The sequence below is a fragment of the Felis catus genome, chromosome X (genome assembly GCF_018350175.1).
Source record: "Felis catus isolate Fca126 chromosome X, F.catus_Fca126_mat1.0, whole genome shotgun sequence".
NCBI classification, from domain to species: Eukaryota; Metazoa; Chordata; class Mammalia; order Carnivora; family Felidae; genus Felis; species Felis catus.
The window spans coordinates 14818326-14843241 of record NC_058386.1 but is presented as its reverse complement, the minus strand read 5'-3'; the positions used below and the strand labels follow the sequence as shown (position 1 = coordinate 14843241).

Here is a 24916-nt window from a genome sequence, read left to right as displayed (position 1 = left end):
CCCCAAAGAGTCCCATCAGAGACAAATGCAAAACCACTCAAAAGAAGCATCCCACAAGCCAGGAACAAGCAAATAATTCCCAAAGTGTCAAATGTAGCAAACTCTGACAAGCAAAACTTAGAGGGAGGGCGGGCAAACAAATCAGAGATCTCACTCCTCAAGAACTACAACAATCCAAAGGAGACAAACATAATTATATTTTCAAATGTTCAAAGAAATAACAAGAAAATGCCCTTATGAAAACCTAAAAGTAGACTTGTACAAACACAGTAATTTTTATATTTAAAAAAAATAGCCAAGTGTTTTTAATGAAAATTCTCAAGTAATGGTTTAACCAAATGACTAGACACAGGTAAAGAGAAATTAGTCAATTTCAAGATGGGTGTCAGGAAATCACCCAGAAATTTAAAAAAGGAAAACACTAAAGCAAATTTAAGCAACAGGGAGGATACAATGAAAAGATACAACACATTATCTAAATAGTTCTAGAAATGGAAAATGGGAAGCAAGAATTTAAAAGCTAAAGTCTAAGTTTTTTTTTTTTAAATAACTGAAGGCATCAGGAGTCTTCAGACTGATGGAGTATGCCAAATAAAAGCAGAATAAAAACAAATCCACAGGTAGAAAGATCACAAAAAAACGGCAGATCAAAAACAAAGAGCAAAATCTTACAGGTATCCCAAGGGAAAAGATAATTACCTACATACAAAGATATTATACCTGAACTGACTAAAGATTTCTCATTAACAAGACTTGTCAAAACACAAGATAATAACATCAAAGTGCTGAGGGAAAATAACTATCAACATAAATTCTGTACCCAGCTCAACAGTCATTCAAGAGAAAAAGTGAAGTCAAGATTTTCAGAAATACAAAGATCAAGTCTATTACTAACAGGCCTTTAGTGAAAGAACTACACAAAACATTCTTTTTGAAAAAGGAAACTGAGCCCACAATGAAGAAATGGGGTGAAGAATGGTAAAAGAAAGAAATTTGGAAAACACGTTGATGAGTAAACATACACTATTTTTATATAGGCTTAAGGTGACTTAAGCAAAACTAAGGTATAAATAACTAACATGGAAGAGGGGATGGGGGTTAAAAGGTAAGCCATTCTAAAATCTTTGCCTTATTCAGGAGGTTAGGGATAATAATTAAGTTTAGACTTAGTTAAATGTGCATGTTAAAATTTTAAGGGTAACCAAACTTGTCTTCCACACCAGAATAAGAAAGCTGGAAGGAATACAGCTGCCCACCCCTACAATGAAAAATACCTGGACTAATTTCAAATTCATAACTTTTTTTAAACCCATCCGAGAACAACCAACTGGCTCAAAATCTCGGGACACAGTACCTGCAAGGAGACAGGAGACAACCTTGTGCTCACCTGGGGTAGACTGCAACTGGACACTGATAAGAGGAGCGCAGCTAGAATAATTGGCAAGTTGATAAAAACCCGATGTGGCTTAGCTGAAGGGACAGTGTGAAATCACTGAGGGGGTCACAGAAACTGGGGAGACCCCAACCTTCAGCAGGATCTTCCTCCACCAACCCCACCAGGCACTCACAGAGAGTAAAGGGCACTGAGGAAACCCATTGTGATGCAGACCTGGGGGAAGGGAAATGCAGCTGTGCCTCAGAAGAAAACACCCAGATCCTTCTCTCCCTATCTCCACGAAGGAAGAAAATCCCTCATCAAGGCAAATAAGTGCTTCTACCCTTACGGCATCGGTAAAAACTCACTGCAGCTGGGGAAAGGGGTGGGCACCGTACTCCTAGCAGAGGGGCAGGATTCCACACTGAGCCCACCACAATAGCTAAGGGTGGGGCAAGACTGTGGGACACTGATGCAAGCCTAAACCTGAGGTTTAACCAGAACAAAAGATGACACCCCACCATCACTCCCCACCTCCAAGCTAACCAACTTCCAGTGACCAACTTCTAGTAAACGAAAGAATACTACTGGCAGAGGGACAGGAGAAGAACAGGGCATATAAGGAGACCCTCCCTAAACCACAGTTCAAAAGGAACACCTGAAACTCAAAATAAACCAACTCCCACCCTAATCATAAACTGTCTCTACCAAGAATCTGAAGCCTGAGGTACACTAAGGGTAACCATAGCAACAATCAGACTCAAACCCAGCCCAAATCCTAACTAGACTAACTCAAATCCCTACACCAAAGGCCTAGCACAGGAAAGATATGCCCATTTACAGACATAAAAGTTATGTACCTCAGTCTTTACTGTTCTACAAAATAAATCAGGCTTGCAACAAGGAAAACAAATCACAAGGCGTAAGAAAAGGCAAAGAAAAAACAACACTCAGAAAAGACAAAGAACATATCAGATCTACATACAGAATTACATTTTGGAAATATCCACAACGAAATTTAAAATATTATGGGTAACATGTTTACAGCTCTAACCTAAAAGAGAACAACATGCAAAATCAGGGGTAATTCAGACCAGACATGGAAACTGTAAGAAGCAAACAAAAGTGCTAAAAATGAAAAACACAGTTAAAAGAAATGAAGAGTTGTTCCTTCAACAGGCTCTTCACTAGACTCAACTCAGCCAAGCAAAGAATCCATGAACTTGAAAATTAGCAGAAATTACCCCAACCAAAACACTGAGAGAAAACAGAGTGAAAAACCAAACAAAAACATTCGAGAGCTGGGGGAAAATATCAAAGTTTCTAACATATTGATAAACGGAATCACAGAAATAGGAGAATGGGAGAGAAGAAATATTTGAAGAGATAATGGCTGAAAATATTCCAAAATTAATATAAGACATCTAACCACAAATCCCACATGATCAGAAAATATCAGAAGATAAATACCCTCCCCTCAAAAAAAATCTATTGCCACTACTCAGCACCAAAATCACTTGAGACTGAATTCCATAAGCTCTGCAATTGCCACTACTTTAAAAAAAAAAAAAAAAAAAAAAAAAAAAAAAAATCAGGGATACCTAGTTAGGTGAGTAGGAAGAGTATGGCTATTCTTGACCTTGGGGTTGAGTTTGGGACTCATTTTGGGTGTAGAGATTAAATAAAAATCAAAACATCTCTGTCAATATGATCACTAGACCATCAATTCAACTACACATGATGGCCACCTCACAAGGCTCACTTCCATATACAAGTCTCACTCTGTCTAAAATGACTGGTCAAACCTAGGTCAGAAGCCCGTATCCTACCTGTAAAACAGACTGGGGATGTGAGTTTTCTGAGCAGGTGGGACCCAGATTACAAGAAATTACCAAAATGTAGACAGAGACGGTATTTAAAAGTCTATGACAGCATGCTTTAAAAACAAAAACAAGAGCACCTGGATGGCTCAGTCAGAAGAGCATGTGACTCTTGATCTCAGAGTCAGGAGTTCGAGCCCCAGATGGGTGTACAGATTACTCAGAAATAAATCAACTTGTTTTTTAAAGTTATGTTTAAAAAACTAAAAAATAAAAACAAAAACAAAACTCTTCATCTAATTAACCAGCTAATAGTGTATAGTGAATTCCTTGATGAAGTCATTGCATCCCTAGAGGGCCTTTCTGTAAGGCACATATTTTTATCTCCCTATGGGAACACATTTATTTATTTGTTTGTTTTTATGTTTTTATTTATTTTTGGGAGAGACAGCAAGCACACGTGCAAGTGGGAGAGAGGCAGAGAGGGTGACACAGGATCTGAAGCAGGCTCTCTGCCAGCAGAAAGCCCAACGCAGGACTCAAACTCACCAACTGTGAGATCATGACCTGAGCCAAAATCAGACTCTTAAGCCACTGAGCCACCCAGGCACCCTGCTATGGGAATACATTTAAAACCAGCCTCCCAGGGTGCCTGGCTGGCTTAGTCAGTAGAGAATGCCAGTCTTGATCTTGGGGTCTCAGGGTGGTGAGTTCAAGCTCCATGTTGGGCATAGAGAGAACTTCAAAAAAATAAATAAATAAAATCAGTCTCCCAATCTGAGAGACATGAGCAACAATCTGGAGGTGTGTGAAGCCACGGTCATGGGATCAGGCCCCGCGACAGGCTCTGAGCTGACTATGGGGGCTGCATAAGATTCATTCTCTCTCTCTCTCTCCTCTCTTCTCTCTTCTCTCTTTCTCTCTTTCTCTCCCTCTGCCCCTCTCCCCTGCTCACGTGCTCACTCTCTCTCTCTCTCAAAAAAAAAAAAAAAAAAAAAAACTCAACACCATGCCTGTAGGAGCTTACAGTAGAAAACGGATACCATCTGCTTATCCATTTTACCAAAGGTCCATTCCTATTTAAATCCCTGGTTTCAGTATTTCCTATATATAAAACATAGTATTTTCCTATGTAAAAGTGAAAAGTCAAAAGATGGCTATAAAGAAAATCAAGAGCCTGGGATGTAGATGAAGTAAATGCATCAAAACAAAGCATGCAATAAATAAATCCATGTTACTTCTTGCTATTTTCCCAATTTTATATGCTCGTTCTTAGACCCATGTCTAAGGGGAAAACCCCTTCCCTTCACTTGACATTCTGGGCCTCCTTTAAGACTCTTCACACTCAAGAATCACTGCCTTTCCCAGTCCCCATAAGTCTGCGCTAAGGGCACCTCTTCTGGCCTAGAGTACCAGCACCCTGTATTTCCATCTGAACATGCATATCATCCTGCACTTTACTGGTGGCTTTCTGCCTCTTCTACTGGATTACAAACTCCTTAAGAGCACAACACCACAGCCTGGCTTTGTATCTCCATCACCTACCATGATGCTGACACCAAGATACCCAAATCATCACCCCATCTTAAAGTCAACGGAAGACAAATACGGCCTTACTTTACCAACCGTGGGCAGGACGACAGACTCAAAAGCACAATTCCAAATCAAGAACAATCACTTTGAATGGTAGAGAAACCAGTAGCATAAAAACATCACTTCCAAACTCTAAAATCTAAAATGAGGCAACTCTAAAATAAATGTCCTGGGCTGAACAGGAAGCAAAGAAAGTAATGCAAAAACCACTGCAAACTTCACGCTACCAGCACCAGGAAAAGAAAAAAAGTGATTAAAGCAACAAGGAAAAAAAACACAGAGCAGGTACAGAATGGTTCAGAAAAGCCTAAGAACTCAGGGCCAAAGTGAGCTATTTAGAGGCTATATCAAAATAAATTTCAAAGGAAATACTTGAAGAAGGAAGTGATGCTGTGGCTATTCTTTGTATATATGGATGGTGAAAGTGCACAACAGCATTCTATACAGGCACAAACTAACAACTTTACACCAAAGAAAACCTAAATAAATGCTCATTATTTAATCATAAAGACAAGTAAATATTTAGCATGGCTGACGATTTCCAAAAAAGAAGTGAGCATGTAAGGACACCTAACTGTAGGAGAAAGAAATCAACATATGTAAAATAAAACCTTTGTAGCACTTTTATACACATAAGCTCACTTGAACATAAGAAGCTCAACAAAGACCAGTTTAATATAAAAGATAAGGTCACAGTATGTGAACCAGATTTGAAAAATGGTACTTAGACCAAAGAATCCTATTTTTTTCCTTTTTAATGTTTATTTATTTTGAGAGAGAGAGAGGGAAAGAGAGAGAGGGAGCATGAGTGAGCAGGGGAGGGGCAGAGAGAGAATCCCAAGCAGGATGCGAGCAGTCAGCGCAGAGCCCAATGCAGGGCTCAATCTCACAATCATGACTTGAACTGAAATCAAGAGTAGCACACATAACTGACAGAGCCACCCAGGTGCTCCCAAATATTCATACTCTTAAACAATAGTAATAAAATTCTCTAAAAACATTACAGGTGTCCAAATGAGATTTCATAAAATATGAAATAGCATAAATGCTGAGAAATATTAAACTAAACCTAAGACATTGTATTAAAAAAAAAAAAAAAAAGACAGAATAGAGGCGCCTGGGTGGCTCAGTCTGTTAAGCGTCTGACTTCAGCTCAGGTCACGATCTCACAGTTCGTGGGTTCGAGCCCTGCTTCAAGCTCTGTGCGGACAGCTCAGAGCCTAGAGGCTGCTTCAGATTCTGTGTCTCCCTCTCTCTCTGCCCCTCCCCTGCTCCTGCTCTGTCTCTCTCTCTCTCTCAATAATAAATAAATGTTAAAAAAAAATTTTAAACAATAAAGCAAATTTAATGCTCATATTTAATGAATCATTTCATTAAAACATTAAATACCTTGAGCAGATTAAGGGGAAGAGGGCAATGAGGAATTTTAAGTTTAAATATGGAAGAGAGCTAACACTATCAGAAAAAAATTTAACTCAGTTATAAATAGAAATGACATCCCTATATAAGGTTAACAGAATGGTGAAGGATATAAGGAGCTTTTAAAAAATTAAAGGTAATTTCTACAAAAACAATGAAAAGAGTATCGCAGATGACAATCAAAGAAGCAATTGCAAAAATTTTACTGAAATAAGGGAAGAATATTTTACCTTGCACAGATTATGGCCTTTTTGGTAAATTATCAAGGTTCCATTGAACTAAAACTCTTGGTTTTTGTTTTGGGTGTGAGGAGCATTTCATTTCATATCATACCTTCAATAGCTTCCCAGGAGACTTAGGACAAGCTCAAAAGTCCAGTAGACAGCCTACTAAGCCTCTTCAGGACCTAGCCCCTGCCTAATTCTGCTTCATCACCTGCTTCTCTACTTTCCAGCCATTGTGGATTTCTCTCAGGTTTTTAAAACGTTGTTTTTCAGAAGCCTGTCTCTCTCTCTCTCTCTCTCTCTCTCTCTCTCTCTCTCTCTCTCTCTCTCTCCCTCTCTCTCTCTCTCTCTCTCTCACACCCTGCCTGAGGGCATTTGCACCTTCTGCCAGGAAAATTTATTTCCCCTACTAGACCGTCTTTCTCATCCTTTAGGTCTCACTTAAATGTGAACTCCTCAGTGTGGCCTTCCTGCCTGCTCCCCCCAGGACAGATCCCAAGCCTTACCCAGTTACATAATCCCATAGTACCTTATACTTCCCCTGTGACTCCAACTCAAGACTATAAATTCTTTAAGGGCAAGGCCTCCTTACCTTTTATCTACCACTCCATCCAACCTCTATCATAGTTTAGTACACAGCAGACACCCAATAAGTATTTGCTAAATGAAGGATAGATCCACAGGATGTAGGACAGGGTTATTTTAGAAAGAAATAATTGAGAGGCACCTATGTGGCTCAGTCGATTAAATGTCTGACTCTTGGTTTCAGCTCAGGTCATGATCTCATGGTTCCAAGAGTTTGAGCACCACCCCAGGCTATGTGCGGTGGCACTGAGCCTGCTTGGGATTCTCTCTCTCCCTCTCTCTGCCCCTCCCCCACTCTCAGTGTCTCTGTCTCTCTCAAACAAATAAAACTTAAAAAAAGAAAAGAAATAATTGATACAGTAGGAAACACCAATTTGCACAAAATTAGATTTTGTCTACCTCAACTATTTTCAATTATTAACAATTAAAATAGAACTTTCTTGGGGCGCCTGGGTGGTTCAGTAGATTGAGTGTCCATCCAACTTCAGCTCAGGTCATGATCTCACAGCTCATGAGTTCGAGCCCCGCGTCGGGCTCTGTGCTGACAGAGCATGGAGCCTGCTTCGGATTCTGTGTCTCCCTCTCTCTCTGCCCCTAACCCACTCACATTCTGTCTCTGTCTCTCTCAAAAATAAATAAAAACATTTTGTAAAAATTTTAAAAAGTAGAACTTTCTTTTTGTCTGCAATTGCTAAACTTAAATTGTAGTGGTAATATTACTGATAACAATTACATAACAGCAGGGTGCCTAGCTGGCTCAGTAGCTAGAGCATGCAACTCCTGATCTCAGGGTTGCGAGTTCAAGCCCCACGGTGGGCATAGAGTGTACTTTAAAAAAAAAAAAAATGTGTACATATATATATATATATACACACACACACACACATATATACACACACACATACATACGTACATACATACATACTAGTAATTAAAGTTAATATATTCTATGAGAGACTAACAAACCAGGAGCGGTGTGTGCATAAAGTCTAGGATATGTCACACCTGAAACAACTTTTGTAATCTCTGAAAAATTCTATTCATCAGGAAACAAGTTTCCACTTGGCCAATATCAGGGTAATTGGGCAAAGCCAAGTCAGTAAGTTGTGCTTCAACTATTACTTATCACCATTTTTTATCTGCCATATCTTCCACAAGTGAATGTGTGTGTGTTTAATCCGATTATTACAATATGATCTTACACTGCCAAGAACCTAATCTTTAGGCATAATATAAAATCTAAAATGGAAATCTAAATTTGCAACTTACCTAGGGGGCGCCCAGCTGGCTCAGTCGGAAGAGCATGCAACTCCTGATCTTGGGGTTGTGAGTTTGAGCCCCATGTTGGGTATAGCAATTATGTAAATAAATAAACTTTAAATAAATAAATAAAATTGCAACTTACAAAAAAAAAAAAGGACTCTTTAAAAATATTCATCCATATGTTTTGTTCACTTCCAGAAAGCAAAGTTGTTACTTTCAAAAGCACTATTTCCCTCTAAATCAAAAAGGTTACAGTGTCAGAAAGCACTTCATAAGTTACTGCTTGATATTAGGCCTTCCTCTTACAAAGGATACAAAGTAACAACAGAATCCTACAGCCATAGCTGTTAAACAGTTTAAAAAAAAAAAAAAGTAAACCTGTATCAAACCAGTTATGATTGAATTTACAGTAAACTATTATTATCAGAGCAGTGCTGTGTCCAATCTGTTATTAACAATCCAGACACAATCTACCACACAAGGAGTTATTGATTTACCTACCTGGCACTTGTAAGGGTCACTTTCTATAGAGAAACATTCATCTAAAAGCAAAGAAAGTTAGACACAATTTCCAAAACACTTAACTTCCAACCAAACCAGTGCATTCTTCCCTTATGTGTACCCAAAAACTAATAACCCCAAGCTATCCTATCAGCAATGTCCATCTACACATGCAGTACATTGAGCAAAGGAGAGCAAGTGGGAGCATGGAGATCAGCCTATACTGTACAACTTGTTCCCAAGGTAGCTTTACTCCCACACCTACCCTTAAGGGTAACTAAAAAGAAAATGATGCAGGCAGGAAAACAGTTGTAGCTACAGTACCTTGCAGGGTAAGTGTCTAAATCCCACAAAAATCCAGTCTGAAAAAAACACAGAAAGGAGACAATGTGTTTGAATACCTGAATTTAATGAAGCCTGCTAGATGGGCATGCATCATTGGCATGAATTTCTCAAGGGGGATTAGAGGTCAAACACTAAAATGCACAATGTTATTGGCTTAAAGTCAAGAAAACCAATTATTTTACCCATGGTCTTAAATCTTAAAGGCATTTTTTTTTCTTGCCCAACAATTATTATTACTTTTACCTTGATTTGTTTAAGTAATCTCCATGCCCAACTTGGGGCTTGAACTCACAACCCCGAGATGGAGTCTCATACTCCACGGACTGAGTCCGTCCAGGCACCCCTACCTTGATTTCGTATTCCTGCTTTTCCAACATATCACTAAGAACATTATGTTTTATCTGCTGGTTTAAAAAAGACCAAAACAAAATCAAATCAAAACCACAAAGACAAGGTAATTTAATACCATTAGCAGTATTGTCCTTTATATTCTGCTATATATTATGTTTAGGCAAAAACTTTTAAGTTCTTATTTATTTAAGCAATCTCTACACCCAACATGGGCCTTGAACTCACGACCCCAAGATCAAGAGCCATAAGCTCCACCAACCGCTCCACCAACTAGACCAGCCAGGTGCCCCTAGGCAAAAGCTTTTTAAAATACAAAAAGCAGTGAGAAATTGTAATATATGTAAAAAGATATTTTTAAAAGACCTATCTTTTAAGATCTACATCATTTTGTTTATCAGTGTCTGATGATAAAGAGATCTAGGTGGAAGCAAGTATGTAAGATTTTTTAAAATGCACTTAGCAGGAGGGTTCTTTTTAGGGTGATGGAATGTTCTAAAATTGGACTGTAGTGATGATTAGACAACTCCATAAATTTATCCAAAAAAAAATCACTGAATGGTACACTTAAACAGGTAAATTTTATAGTATGTAAAGTATACCTCAATAATGCTGTTTAAAAGGAATACTGAAAACCTACACTTGGTAAAGAAATAAATCCACAAGAATTTACGTATAGGTCCCATCTTCATAGAACAACTGTCCTGCTGTGGCCAAGATGATTTCTAGCCCTGAGTTTCTACAATATTTAGACTGTTTCTAACTTTGATAAGTGACAAAAGTGATTCTCATCAATTACAGAATAAAACATTAAGTCATTTTCCTCCCTCATATAGACCTCTGAGCATTCCTTTGGGCTAAGCAACTGTTTAGCTCTCTGAATGATGGGTCTTGTTTTAAAACCGACACACACACACACACACACACACTCACTCACAAGAGGCTTTAAGTAGCAGAAAATTCTACTTTCAAGTAGGAACATTTTTGTCAGAGCCCAACTTCTATGTATTAAAAAGCAACAATAACACACCTCTGTGAACTTCATTCACCTCCAGGTTTTATTTCACTTAAGTCATTACAATTGCAGAAGAGATACCCATCTGCAAATTGCAATGGCTGTCATTTAGAGTGCATCAAAACCACAAAATTGAATTCAAGGAGTATCTTCATCGCCGTCATTAGTGTAGCAAATTTAATCAAAGTCAGTCAAAAGTTAACAGTGGAACATGCAGAAACATGAAACACCAAGTAGTTAATTAGAAACAACTACCTCATTTTGGGTGTAAATAATCATGTACAACCTTCATTTATGAACTAATGACTCTGTTAGAAAACTGTGCACTTCCAGTTGTCCTATCTAGCAGTGTTGATGGACCTGAGTCCAGCTTCCCATGTGACTAAAGGTCAGGCAGCCTTACCAGTGTAGCCTGTGAACTCCAGGAGGCATATTCATACCTCTAGAACCTCCCCAGGAATGACTTTACAGTAGGACCTCAAAATATGTTTGGGCAGTCAGATTCCTAAAGAGAAGCAGAGAGAGCATGGTTTTGAAGAACAAGGGTTCAAGTCAGACCGGTTTGGATGGTAGTTTTGCCTCTGCTGCTGACTAGCTGGGTAATCTGTGCATACTGTTTTCTCTCTCTGAGCCCATTTGATCAAATGTGTTGGGAAAGAAGAGAAACCTCTACCTCATACAAGTGTTGTGAAAACACTTTGCATCTATCCATGCAAATGAATTATTTGGTATTCAGTACCAAATATCTGGTATTCAGTAAGGCTCAAAAAGTAGCATATTATAGTTTAATTATTATAAAGACTGCCCAAAACAGAGACCACTCCCAAAACTTGACCTTAATTAGAACTGTCTTGAACACAAATGTTTCTGAGAGCTTAATTCAAATGTTGACAACCAATTTCAAAGACCTGAATGGGCTAGATCCTTTTAACCTAATAAGTAATTTTCTGTTAATTCCCAAATCCTAATTTTCTAAATGTTACCAGGCTCTTTACGTAGAAAGTCCTCACTCTCAGGTTTCATACCCACTGACACAATTGCACCCAAGCTCATGTCTCAGTATTATGAAGTAAATGTACAAACTCAAATGAGAAATGAGGCCAAACCTTTGAGTAATCCAGTCATCCATGCACTGCTCCATATGAAGGAAACATTCTAGAAACTATCAAGAATTTAAATACAAACACAAAAGTGACATATTGTCAACAAAAGATTTCTAATGTTGAGTTTAAGATAGAAAGTAAATTGGAAAACCCCTCCAAACAAGAGTTTAAATTTAGTCTTTTAATTGCAGTATTTTCATAAGTTGAAATATGTGACCCAATTGACAACATCAGAAGATAAAGAACCTTTGAGATTCTATCTCCTCCTCTACTAAGGAATTTGAAGTTGCAAACAAACAAAAAAAAGAAACAAAAAAAGAAAGAAGAAAAAAACTACCTTTGGAATCTAAAACTATCAAATTCTGAGTAAACAGCCTTTTCTACTTTAGAAAGCAACTGAATACTTAAAAATCTGCTATTCTTATACCAAAGTTAAGGGTTACCTAAAAGATTTCCCTTACATTTTGGGTGTGTGTGTATGTGGGTGGATTCATTTGTTCTAAATGCCTTATTATTTGGTATCAATTTATTACATGAAAAAGTCTCATCCCCATACTTACTGCCAAAAATAAAGTACTATGCTAGTGTACCTTCTAATATCTAGAAGAAATAAAAGAGATAACCACCAAAGTTATCAAAATGGAAGGGGAAAAAAGGTGAACTTTTAACAGACACGCTGAAGAAGGCTTATTTTTCTTGGTTCACTTCCTTACAAATTTCCTATAGCCGTATTCTTAGATATAGCTGAATTTTCTATCACAAAGTAAATTGAAACGCAAATCATAATAAAAGGTTAAATTTCTGCAACAGAAGCCACTGTCATTTCCAACAATGCAACTATTGTTGACAGAGAGTCTCTCACAGATTCTTGGACACAGTGGTGAAGCAAGGCTGGGGGGAAAAAAAGCATACTTGAAGCAATTTCTCCACCTCTGTATTTCAGTTTGTAATGGAACAAGACTGCACCTTCAAAGTAGAAATACCATATAAAATCTGGTTCTCATTAAATGACTGCTTTAACCCCATGCAGCATATTTGGAACAGAATGGATCTGATTCGCAATCAGTCAACCTTCTATTACTCATCTATGCGAGATGGCCCAGCAATTTCCCTCAATGGGAGCCTTTTCTTTTAAAACCCCGGGGAATACTGTAAATGCCACACTCCAATTTAAATGACTACAAGAAAATTACAATGAAAATAATGGCAGATTTAGTCCAGGGAACTCATATTAAGTAAACATCAAAAACCTGAGATAAGGGGCAAAAAACCTTTCTACAAGCCCCTAAATCATGACTAAATTATAAATCTGAGCAGGAAAAAAGAAATCTTCTCTGAAGAAAGAATGTTTATTTGTAATGTTTTTTAATATATCAAGTTTTGTTTTCCAAAAAAATGAGGGTTAGGAAACATGCTAAATAAGCAAAACTAGTATACAAAACTTATACACACACACACCAAATTAATCACTGTATTATGTTTAAAACACAAGACAATTTAAAAAGATTTGACACTCCATTTGAAGACCCTCCAAACTCCTCTGAAATGGTAGATTATTTAACACTCTCGGGATGATTAACTTTATTTAGCATGCCTCTTCTGGAATTCTATTATTTAATACAAGCAAACTGAATTTTTTTTTTTTCATCCTAATTAGGTTTCCTTGTACTTGTGAAATGCTCAGCATACTCTGTGCTGGCAGCTTTAGTTCTGCAGCTTCTTTCTTCTGGCTCCTTCTCCCCCCCCCCAACACCCCTAACCCCCCCCCAAAATATTTCCTTCCCAAATGTTCTCTTCTCTGCATTTGTCAACAGAAACACCCACTGGTGGTGTCAAACTGGTAATACTGCTGCAGGCTTCCTTACTCCTGTTCCAGTGTCAAAGCCAAAAATGCCGAAACCTAAAATAGTACTTTTAATAAAGAAATTAAAAGAATTGCTAAGGTATTCAAGTACAATGTTCTCAAAAAGAGGCACACCTTTAAAAAAAAATTATTAATGAACCCTAATTGGGTTGTTAAATATAAAATTATACTACCCCCCCCCCGCACTAAACATACAGAAACAAGTAAACACGGGTTCTTCACATTTTATGAATAAAATATTTTAAAACACTTAAATTAAAAACAAATTTACATCTAAATGTCATTCACATATAATTCCAAATAGCCTCTGTAAAGATGCTTTTGTAACCCTACAGCAAGAAAGGAACAAGCCGGAAACGTTACCTAAAACGATAATCCTATTCTATACATATTTATGTCTCTTGTTTTAGTCAAATGTTCTCAGACAAATTAATTTGTGTAATCTTTTACATTAACTACATAAGCATTACGTCCAAACAAACCTAATTCAGATTCACGGGAAGAAATTATTCTGTGTCTGCAATACTTTCTAAAATCAGCCTAAATTTCAGCCAATTAAAATAGATTGTGTTAACAGAACACTGATCTGCAACTACTTAAATATCACAGCATCCGTCTAATCTCACGGTGGAAATACTAAGGTCAGGCTTTTCTTATTCGGGCATCTGGGCTTTAACACTCAAGTGAAGCGAAGGAAAAAAAAAAAGAAAAAAACACCTCAAGGAAGATCTGCCTTTTTACACAGAAATACGTTCAGGTTATTTTTTTCCCCCAACGTGGGCATAAAACGTGTCAACGCGAGCAGGACCTGTTCGTTTGGAAATGGTTCCAAACCCTAGGATTTAATTTCTATGAGGGTCCAAAGGGTACGAAGGTCTGGGAAGGGGCCAATTTCTGCTTCTCCCCACTATGCCAGTGGTGAACTTCATAGCAACGCCCGAAACTTGTTGGGAGGAAGCTGGAAGAGCCGCGGGGCAGGCGGTGGGTCACTCGCCCACCCTCGCGGGCAGCCAAGGTCAGTCAGCAGGGCCGGGGCTCCGGCCCCGGGCTCGCAGCCCCCGGCGGGTCCCCGACTCTCTCGGAACTCGGGCTGGGGGCTCCGGCGCGCAGGCTCCTCCTCGGCGCCGGCGGGAAGGGGCTTCCCTCGCCGCAAGCCCGGGGGAGCTCGCGCCGCGGGGGCGGCGGGGCGGGGACGCCGCAGACCCGCTGCTGAGGGGAGCCCCGCCGGGCGGCCTCGACCCGCCGCCCCTCCTCACATCCTCCCGTCTCCCCACCCCCCAAAATACAGTCCCAACCCCTCGCTGGGGAAGCCCTTCCACTGGCGCAATGGGGCGCTGAAGAGAGGCCACTCCAGGCTGGGGCGCCCTCGCCGCGTCGCCCTGTTCTGGAGGAGACCCGCGCCGCCGCCCCTTCTCACGTCTGCCCGGGGGGACCGGGTGGGTCCCCTCTCTCAGGAGAAGCTGGGTGGCGCGGAGCCAACGTGGGAACAGGAAGGCCTGACGGGCGGGTGGCGGCGCAACTACTCACCCCGCCGAGTCTCCCACCTCCAGCCGGGGACCCCACAGCTCCTGAGGCCGCCGTCGCCGCTTTACCTTTCCCAGTGGCAGGGACAACTAATGGAAACCTCCGGCCCCGCCCTCTCGCAGAGGCGAACGCGCAGCCTAATTTGCTAACTGGCCCGCCCCGGCCGTCCCGTTCGGGCCAATGAAGAAGCTTCTAAGACTCCGCCAGGTCCCGCCTTCGCCCCGCCCACTTCTGATAGAAACCAATGCGGAGAGAGCGCTCGTCCTCGAGCGCGGGCCCGCGCGCCCCGCCCGCGCCGCTCGTGCTCGGACCCCAGAAGCCGAAGAAGGCTCGTTCCTTGTATAAACTCGCCTGAGCGCGCACGCGCGCGCCGCACCACCTCGCGGGCCAGGTTTGGTTGCCCAGCCAGGCCCTAGCAACCTGGGCTGGGTGTCTGGGAGGGGCGGGGCCCGAGCTTCGAGCGTTCAGGGGGAGGGGGGTCAGGGGGAGCTGGGTGGGGGGAGGGGGGAGGGGCGGGGAAGATCGTGACTAAGAAAGGGGCGGCTGACGGGGTGGAGGGCCGTAGAGGCCCGGGAATCCGCCTCTCACTGCGGAAAAAAAGGGGGAATCCTCCCTGCAGCTCAGCCAGCCTGGCCTCACTCCAGAGGGACACGTGCGGAGGGTTGAGGGGTCGTGGAAGAGGGGGAGAACACATTTGGGGCGGGAGCCGAGGCACTGCTTGGAAATAAAGGACGGAGGACGGTTTATCTCTGTCTTTGGTAAAAATGATATCGAAGTCTATTGCAGCTGCTGCCCAACTGTTGCAGCTGTGCGTGCACACGCACATATGCACACATTCACACATTCACACGTACACTCATCCATCAGCCTGCGATCCCTTGGGTGAATTGGGAGCAAAGAACTAGTAGCCTGAGGATTCCTTACACAGCAGCTGGATGCATGCGAACGGCTGTGGCAGCAGCGCCAGCGGCAGCATCAACCCACAGCTCTGCTTTGGTCCAATGCTCCGCCACACAAGATTCCCCAGCTGGCAATGAAGTCATCCCTCCACCAGTAGAAATGGAAAGCTCTCAATACCTACCAATAATCAGGTTTCCAATGAGGATGAAGAGGTGATGAAATGGAAGGAGATACATTTCCAAAGCCACTTTTTGAAAATTAAGAAAAATAATAATCCTGTTTAAAGGCATTGTGGACAAATCTATGAAAAGCTGCATAATAATTTCCACTTAAAGCAAAGAGGGAAAATGGGGTGTTTTTTTCTGGTTTTTAGGAAAAGCACGGAAAATAAGTGTGTGAGGTCATAGCAGCTACCAAATTAGAAATAGATATCTTGGATTAAATCCACTTAATCTATTCCTGTCGTGAATCTGGTAACAATATGTAACAATATGCTGGTTTTGACCACTTGGTGCCAAGCCACTAGGGTTTTCTTTTTCATAACATGGTGAATATTTGATGAGGAAATGAAGGTGCCTTTCTCTTCAGCTTTTCAGGAAGCATATTAGAAATTTTTTCAGGTAGGAACAGTGAATTAGCAGTGAGGGAAAATGGAGTCAGAGGCAACAGCAGGGCTTTGCAGAGTCTCCTGCCTCCTCCAAGATGCAAGGTAACAGTGCCGTGACCTCAAGCTTCACCCATGTGGAGCCAGCATTCCTGGGCCAATCATGCCATTTTCATCCCTGAGCGTTAGTGCCTTTGTGCCAGGAATTGCAGCAACATTACTTCCGGACCAAATGAAGAGTGGTTTATCTGTGTAGGTTAAGAAAAACCAATAACCGAATATTCATTGGTAGAGGTCCAATTTAGTTCTAGGTTGTAATATTGAAAGCTTTATAATGTGCCATCCCATATATATAACTATGACCTTCCACTTGGGGACATTTGCTTTGATCTGGTTTTGAGGAGCTGGCAAAGGGTTTCTTAGAATCACATCCAGTTCAGTTCATTTCAATTTTGATCAAAAGCGTGTATTTTCTAGGTCAGCAAGAGTTAAAAAGTACCATGCCACCATTTAACTGAGCTCCTTGTTTATGAAGAAAGAACACTAATACTTAACCACTGAATGAATGCCTGCTATGTGCCAAGAATTTTCCATACATTTAGAGTTGCCAGATAAAATACAGGAGGCCTGTTAAATTTGAATTTCAGATAAGCAAAAAGTAATTTTTTAGGGTAACTATGTATTTTTATCCTGGATATGTGTGGAACAAGGGTTGAAGACTAAATAAGCTTTCTAATCATTGTCCAAAAAAGCATTTTTGAAATTGCCCCTCTGGGCCCAGAGCTCATAATGAAATCAGGACCTGGGAGAAAAGCTTAAGAACCAAATCATTGTGCAAATGTGTAATGTTTGTAGAAAGAGGTGCACATACTTATACTAAAAATTTTTTTGGTTTTTATCTGAAATTCAAATGTAACTTGGAATCCTGTATTTCTATTTGCTAAATCTGGCAAACCTACATACATTATCTCTGAGGCTTCAGATTCTCTGAAATGTTTTCTCTTAGGTCACCTTTTTCCAGATGAAGCAATAGCTTCAGAGGCTCTCCAGCATCTATTCTCTCCATCCTCCTTCTAATAGAACCCCCACAGTGTTCAGGTATCCCCACTTCCAAGGTGGTGGGTGCTTATTAGTCAGTCCAATCAATGACTAGGGCCCATTTAGACTAAAGGAAAGGACTTAACATCCTATGATTTGAGGGAGAGGTTTTCCCTTCTATCCTGCTGGATGAACAAGGAAGCAAGTACCCAAGTTGCCACTGGCAGCCATTTTGTGACTAGAGGAAAACCATCCTTAGGCCAAAGCCTGTGCCCTACCTAAGGCAAAGTGGAAAATTAGAAAAAACAAGCAAAAAACCTGGGTTCTTGACGATAACATCTAGTTACTTAATTAAACAAATTCTGCCTTTTCCTTGCATTTAAGACAGTTTGAGTCAAAGTTTCTATTAGATGCCTCAAAGTGTCCCACTACAGAGCCCATGTGTGCTACTCATGATGGGTCTCAATAGTAAATAAATAAATGGCCATGAAGATGTAAGACATTTTTATCCTGGATACACGTGGGACAGGTATGGAAGACTACATAAGCCTCCTAATCATTGTCAAAAAGCATTTAGGATGATACTTACCTACCAGGGAAGATATCATGATCACGAAGGTGGTTCTCTCAGCGTAAGTCTCATCCACTGCACTCAGGTCATTCTGACTCCAGCAATTTCCCCAAACACGGAAAACACGACAGCAATTTCTGTTAGTGAAAGGCTACATTTGCGGGGCGGGGGGGGGGGGGGGGGGGGGAAGCATCTATAAAGTGCCCACTGGGCTTAGACTTCATAATGCAAGATCTAGGAGAGGTGCGCCTGAGTGGCTCAGTCGGTTAAGCCTCTGACTTCAGCTCATGTCATGATCTCATGGTTCAAGAGAACCATGTCAGGCTCTGTGCTGACAGCTCAGAACCTGGAGCCTGCTTCAGATTCTGTGTCTCCCTCTCTCTCTGCCCTCCCCGGCTCACTCTCTGTCACTCTCTCTCAAAAATAAAATTTTTTTTTAATTAAAAAAAAAAGATCTAGGAGAAAAGCTTAAGAATCAAGTCGATATGGAGGCACCTGGGTGGCTCAGTTAAGCATCTGACTTTGGCTCACGTCATGATCTCACGGTTTGTGAATTCCAGCCCTGTGTCAGGCTCTGTGCTGACAGCTCAGGGCCTGCTTGGGATTCTCTCTCTCTCTGCCTCTCTCTCTCAAAAATAAATAAACATTAAAAAAAAAAAAGAATCAAATCAATGTGTAAATTTCTAGTGTTTGTAGGAAGGGGTGAGCATTAGTTGTTCCTTGGCCCTAATCAGAGCTTAAATCAGTCTGTCAGATCTTACATGTTTTCATTTAAAGTTCATGCCATTTGAGAAAATGTCATTTTAGAAATGCGAGTCCAGTACCTCATTTTAAACTATTAAAACCTCTATCCCTATCCTCCAGGCACTAAGTTTAACCACAAACAGTGTAGAAAGAACAGAAATGTCAGCCTCAAAAGACCCAAGAGGGAAAACCACACCAGAATAGAATACCATATGAAAGTGGATGGTTGGCAAGGCAGTGTAGTTTAGTGGCTAAAACCATAGACTTAGGGAGCCAGATTTCTGTATTCAAATGCCAGCTCTAGTTATGGCCTTGGGCAAATTATTCAACTTCTTTGTGCCTCAGTTTCTTCCTCTGTAAAATGGGATGATAATAATAGTTCTCACCTGGTAGATCTGTGTGAGTGACTGTTTGTGAAATGCTTAGAGTACCTGGTCCGTGGTAAGGATTTTATAAGGATTAGCTGTTATTGAGCAGGCTCAATTCTGTGGAATATAAACTTGAAGCAGTTTATTTTTCTCCAATCACTACTTTGAACCATGTATTTTTTATGTGTAAGTGACATATAATATCCCATTAGTTTCAGGTGTACATCATAGTGATTTGATATTTTGATACCTTGTGAAATGATCACCACAATAAATCTAGTTACCATCTGTCACCATACAGTTATTACAATATTTCTAGGAGATGTATATATGTATTTCCTATGCTGTACATTACATCCCCATAACTTATTTGTTTCATAACTGGAAATTTGTCCCTTTTAAAATTTTTTTTTAACGTTTATTTATTTCTGACAGACAGAGAGAGACAGAGCATGAGCAGGGGAGGGGCAGAGACAGAGGGAGACACAGAATCCGAAGCAGGCTCCAGGCTCTGAGCTGTCAACACGGAGCCCAACGCGGGGCTCGGACTCACAGACCGCGAGATCACGACCTGAGCTGAAGTCGGACGCTCAACCGACTGAGCCACCCAGGCACCCCGGAAATTTGTCCTTCTTAATCCCCTTTCCTCTGTCACCTAAGAATCATGTTTTTATGGTAAATTTGTCTTTCATGACCCTTCACATGTCAGATAGTTTTTCTGACTTTTTAGGTCTTTTTCAGCTATTAAAAATCAACCCAGTTTAAAACTCGAATGTTACATTTTCTTTAAATTTCATTTCCCCCACCTGTTTCCCACCATCATCACCTGCCAGGCTTGTGGCTCAAGGCACCTGAAGTGACCAAGGGTCGTGGCCAGCCCTTTCACTTCTACCTCGGTTCCTCCGAGAGCATGGTCAGTCCCCTTGCCAAATCTAACTCCCCTGACCATAGGGGTTCCTAGGAGGTAGAGGGGAGAAGCTCTTCTCTTAACAACCCATGAACATCACCCCGCTTTCCTGTGCTCGTCTCCCCACCCTTCATCCTGGCCATAGTTGACCTCTGTGTAGAGGGCATCTGAATGACAGGTGTAAATCCTCCTTCCGGCTCCCGTCTGCAGAGCCACTACCCACGGCCTCTGGCTGTCACTTCTCTGACAGAAGCCCTCTGTCAGAGGAAGCAACAGGAAAAATCTCTCTCAAGATACTTCACCCGTGTGTCAACAACACACCGAAAACCAGCCAGAATCTCCCAAGGTTAACTCAATAAAAGTCAGAGTTCCAATAACTCAAAGAACCATTCCAGCATCCTGAAAGAATGTTTCCACATTCACTGCTTGGGTCTGAATAATGGTTCCAATGGTTCGAATAGTATGTGATCTTGAAGATTCTGTCTCGGTCTCCTCATCTGTAGTAGAGGAATGATAATAAGCTGTTATGAAGATTAACGTTGGGTTAGATGAGTTAATGCATGTAAGGTGCTTAAGGCTGTGCTGGCACAAAGAAACTGATCAATAAATGCTAATTGCAATTATTATACACCAGGCATTGGGCATACATTATCTCTTTTAATCCTCACATTGACCCTATGAGTGATGTCTTAGTTCAGATTTCCCCAAAAGAAGACCCTGAGACAACAGTTTGAGTGTTAGTAGTGTTGTCTGAGAGTTAATCCCAAGAAACACCAGAAGATGAGTGGGCTGGTGAGACAGGGAAGAGAAGGAAGCCAATAATAGGTGCGTTATCAAGCCACTTACTGCTGTGGGTAATTGGAGCTCAGGAGGATTTACTGGGGGCTGCTGGGGACTGCTGGCAGATGATGTAGAACCTTCTTCCCTTCCAGGAAACTGCGCTGTTTCTCCAGCATACTGAAAGGTCTTCCAGGTATTAACCCCCCCAGCATTTCTAGTTCTCCCAATGTGCAGGCAGAGTGTGCTGCCTCAGCCTGGGAAAGAACCTTTGGGAAGAGAGTCCCAAGTGATCACAATAAGCAGCCCTGGGCAGATGGAGGTGAGTGCCACAGAGATACAGCTAGGGTAACAAGAGTATGTCCCCCAGGGAAGAGTATTATTACACCCATTTTACCACCTGGCCACACTACTGAGCCCACAACTATGACCATTTTACAGAACACGTTTTTCAGAATTATAGTCATCATTTTTTTTAAAGGAAAGATTACGTTGACTTACTGCCTTTTAACTATTTATTTATTTATTTATTTATTTTTGAGAGAGAGAAAGTGCAAATGAGGGAGCAGCAGAGAGAGAGGGGAGAGTAAGAATCCCAAGCAGGCTCTGCACTGTCAGCACAGAGCCCTTCTGGGGGCTTGAGCTCACCAACTACGAGACCACGATCTGAACCGGAGTTGGACACTTAACCAACTGAGCCACCCAGGTGCCCCAGAATTGTAGTCATCTTTAGAATTTTCTCCAACCACAGGCTGCCAGCAGAAATAGTGGAGAATAATATGGGCTCCACATCTGATGAGGGATCTTGGAAAGATTTAAACCTCTGAGGAAGAAGCCTGAAACTTGGCTAGTTTCAGGATCCTCTGAGATAACAGTTACATATAGAAGCCTCTCCCAAACCACCACCCCTTCCCTGCCCCATTTTCAATCCCATAGGGTGGCTGTGGATTCCTTGGTCTACCCTAGTCTTGTCTGCTCAGATCATCTGAGATCAGCAGTATCCAGGGAGCTGGAATGTCTCAGTGCTAATAGATGTTGTTGCTGATGTAGAAGGGCTTTTTATTTCAAGAGGAACATCTAATAAAATAATGGAGATGCACTGTCTTTGTCTTTGTAAGCAGTGAGCCAGCTAATTTTACGGATAGCAACAGGAAAATAGTGAGAATTAGGACACACAATGAAGAATAATTCTAGGGGCGCCTGGGTGGTTCATTCGGTTGAGCGTCTGACTCTTGATTTCAGCTCAGGTCACGATCCCGGGGTCATGGGATCAAGCCCCACATCGGGCTCTGCACTGAGCATGGAGCCTGCTTGGGATTCTCTCCCTCTCTCTCTCCTTCTGCCCCTCCCCTGTGCTTTAGTGCTCTCTCTCTCTCTCTCTAGTAAAATACAATTAAAATTAAAAAATGAAAAAACAAGAATTCTAGCATCTTTCCATCTGGCCTAAATAATTTAATAGTTCTATATATCCCCAACCTGATGATTTTAGGTATAAAGGCAGGTTCCCAAACATCCAGTTTCTCTTCCTCCGCAACACAATGCACAATAAATTATGAAAGAGTCTTAAAGCCAGAGGAGTTGGTCAGAAACACTTATTGCCTCAGACACCTCTTTCTACTGAACATTCATAATTCTACACAACTTTTTTTTTTAATTTTTTTTCAACGTTTATTTATTTTTGGGACAGAGAGAGACAGAGCATGAACGGGGGAGGGGCAGAGAGAGAGGGAGACACAGAATCGGAAACAGGCTCCAGGCTCCGAGCCATCAGCCCAGAGCCCGACGCGGGGCTCGAACTCACGGACCGCGAGATCGTGACCTGGCTGAAATTGGACACTTAACCGACTGCGCCACCCAGGCGCCCCTCTACACAACTTTTAAATACCAATAAATTATCTTTTCTTATGTTAATGTCTTAATCCAGATGAAACCATACTTCCCTAGCTAAACAGAAGTCTATTCATCTTCCTCTAGAAATAATATTAATCAACATTTCCTGAGTGCTTACTGTGTGCCAGGCATTGTGCTGAGCATTTTGCATGGATTATCTCATTTAATCCTCACAATATCCCTGAGTGCCTGGGTGGCTCAAGTGTCCAACTCTTGATTTCAGCTCAGGTCATAATTTCACAGTTCTTGAGTTCAAGCCCCATGTCAGGCTCTGTGCTTATATATGTGTGTGTGTGTGTGTGTGTGTGTGTGTGTGTGTAATTTTATCTCAATGTTTTAATTAAAAATGGAAAAATTAAAAACACACACAGCATTTAATTGGTAAAGGAAACAAATGAGTTCATACAGTCTAAGTATTAAAATGTAATAAAATGGCTGTGCTTTTCGCTTCCTAGGTTTACTATCTGACCTCATTCAATGCAATTTTACAGACTTCTTATAAGATACCTTGGACTTCTGGGCTAGTTATATAAAAACACACACAGTGGAAAGCATATTGATCTTGCTTCTTCTCAAATCCATAAAACAATTCTCACTCTCTAAAAATGTTCTAATATAATAATGCATCATTAGCAAACATTGGTCTTCTGTGTATACTTTTCTCCAGTACCTACACAACATAAAGCAGAGATTAGGTAAAGAGCAATAGCTACTGCCCTTGGCAAAGCGGAAAAAACTCTTCTAGCAGTCCTCAATTAGTTTTGTCACCTATATTGATCAATGTACCATATTAATGGCTTTGCATTGAAAATAAAGATTATGTCTTATTCATTTTTGTTTTTTGCCAATGTCCAGGACAGGACCTGATGCTCAATCAGCATTTGCTCGATGAGTGAACGAATCAGTGAACTGATCAATGAGTTCCCACATCATTTTGTACCATGTTGATGCACGATAGAGGAAAATTACGGATTTAGACAATTACCTGAAGAAAAAAAGAAGGATAAATAGAAAAGTGGCTAGGTAAATTGAGGCTATACCCTTTGGAGGAGGCAGGTTGGAATAAGAAAACATGGGAGCTGTGGAGTGACCCTGATCTCCTTGCACAATTGCCTCAAGGCTTGATTTCATTTCTCTAAAAGAAATTCTTGACCAGCTTTTCACATATAAATCCAATATGGTTTCCAACATGCTTAAGGAAGTGAAAAGGTACAATGCACAGAAGATGAAACATGATAGCCTTTTCACTATCTAGGGACACAATTATTCAGTTCAGAATGTATAAGTTTTTATTATGTTCTCAAGCAAAGGCAAGGATATTATGTGAAGCACATTAAATAAGATGTGTCACAGAGCAGAATCTTTACAGTTTGTTTCTCTAGCAACTTCTCCACTAAATTCTCACAGATTTCATTTTTAATACAATGACAAAAGATCAAGTCCACGTGATTTTATACATTTGTCAAATACAATTTTTACAAGATAGATTGAAATAAGAAAAATGGCTACATTTCTAAACAGAACTCAAAATATGTCTGCTGATGACTATAAGTTACTTTGCAATGTCTAAAAAATCAAGATGGATTTGTGGATGAACAGAGGGATGGATGAACGAATAGGTGTGTGATGAAGTAAATAAAGTAAAATGTTATTTGTAGAATCTGGATGGTGGGTATGTGAATGTTCACTGTGCAACTCTTTCAACTTTTGGTATTTTGAACATTTTGATAAAAATGTCAGGGAAATGCTACTTTGATGGAAATATTGTATGTTGGTTTATGATTTCAAGTTTCTCTTGAAGTTATGACCAAATCGTTGCTAATCAGCTTTAGTATTCCAACTTAACTGGAACCACTTTCACACACCCACACATAACACGCACACACACACACACACACACGACATAAATCATTAACTTGCATTGCCATAATAACCCCAAAACAGAGACCACTTTTTATTCTACATGTCTATAAGATTTTCAGCTGAATCCACCCATCACCTGCACCATAGAACCTTCCAAGAATTGACTTAAAGCTGCCAGGGCAATATATCTATCTATATCTATATCTATATCTATATCTATATCTATATCTATATCTATATCTATATCTATCTATATCATCTATATCTATCTACCT

General features: G+C 40.8%; 1 protein-coding gene and 1 non-coding gene across 6 annotated transcripts in view; one reads left to right on the top strand and one right to left on the bottom strand.

Annotated features, from left to right (window-relative positions):
• Positions 1–15121, bottom strand: part of CDKL5 (cyclin dependent kinase like 5) — a 213489-nt gene extending 198368 nt beyond the window's left edge. For all 5 annotated transcript variants that reach the window (XM_019823616.2, XM_045051234.1, XM_019823617.3 and 2 more), the window contains exon 1: positions 14983–15121. The gene's annotated coding sequence lies outside the window, so the exon portion shown is untranslated. The remainder of the gene's footprint in view (positions 1–14982) is intronic.
• Positions 15122–18102: 2981 nt separating this feature from the next.
• Positions 18103–18259, top strand: LOC111558880. The gene has a single exon (XR_002740004.1). It is a non-coding gene; the product is annotated as a U1 spliceosomal RNA (small nuclear RNA).
• The last annotated feature ends 6657 nt before the right edge of the window (positions 18260–24916 follow it).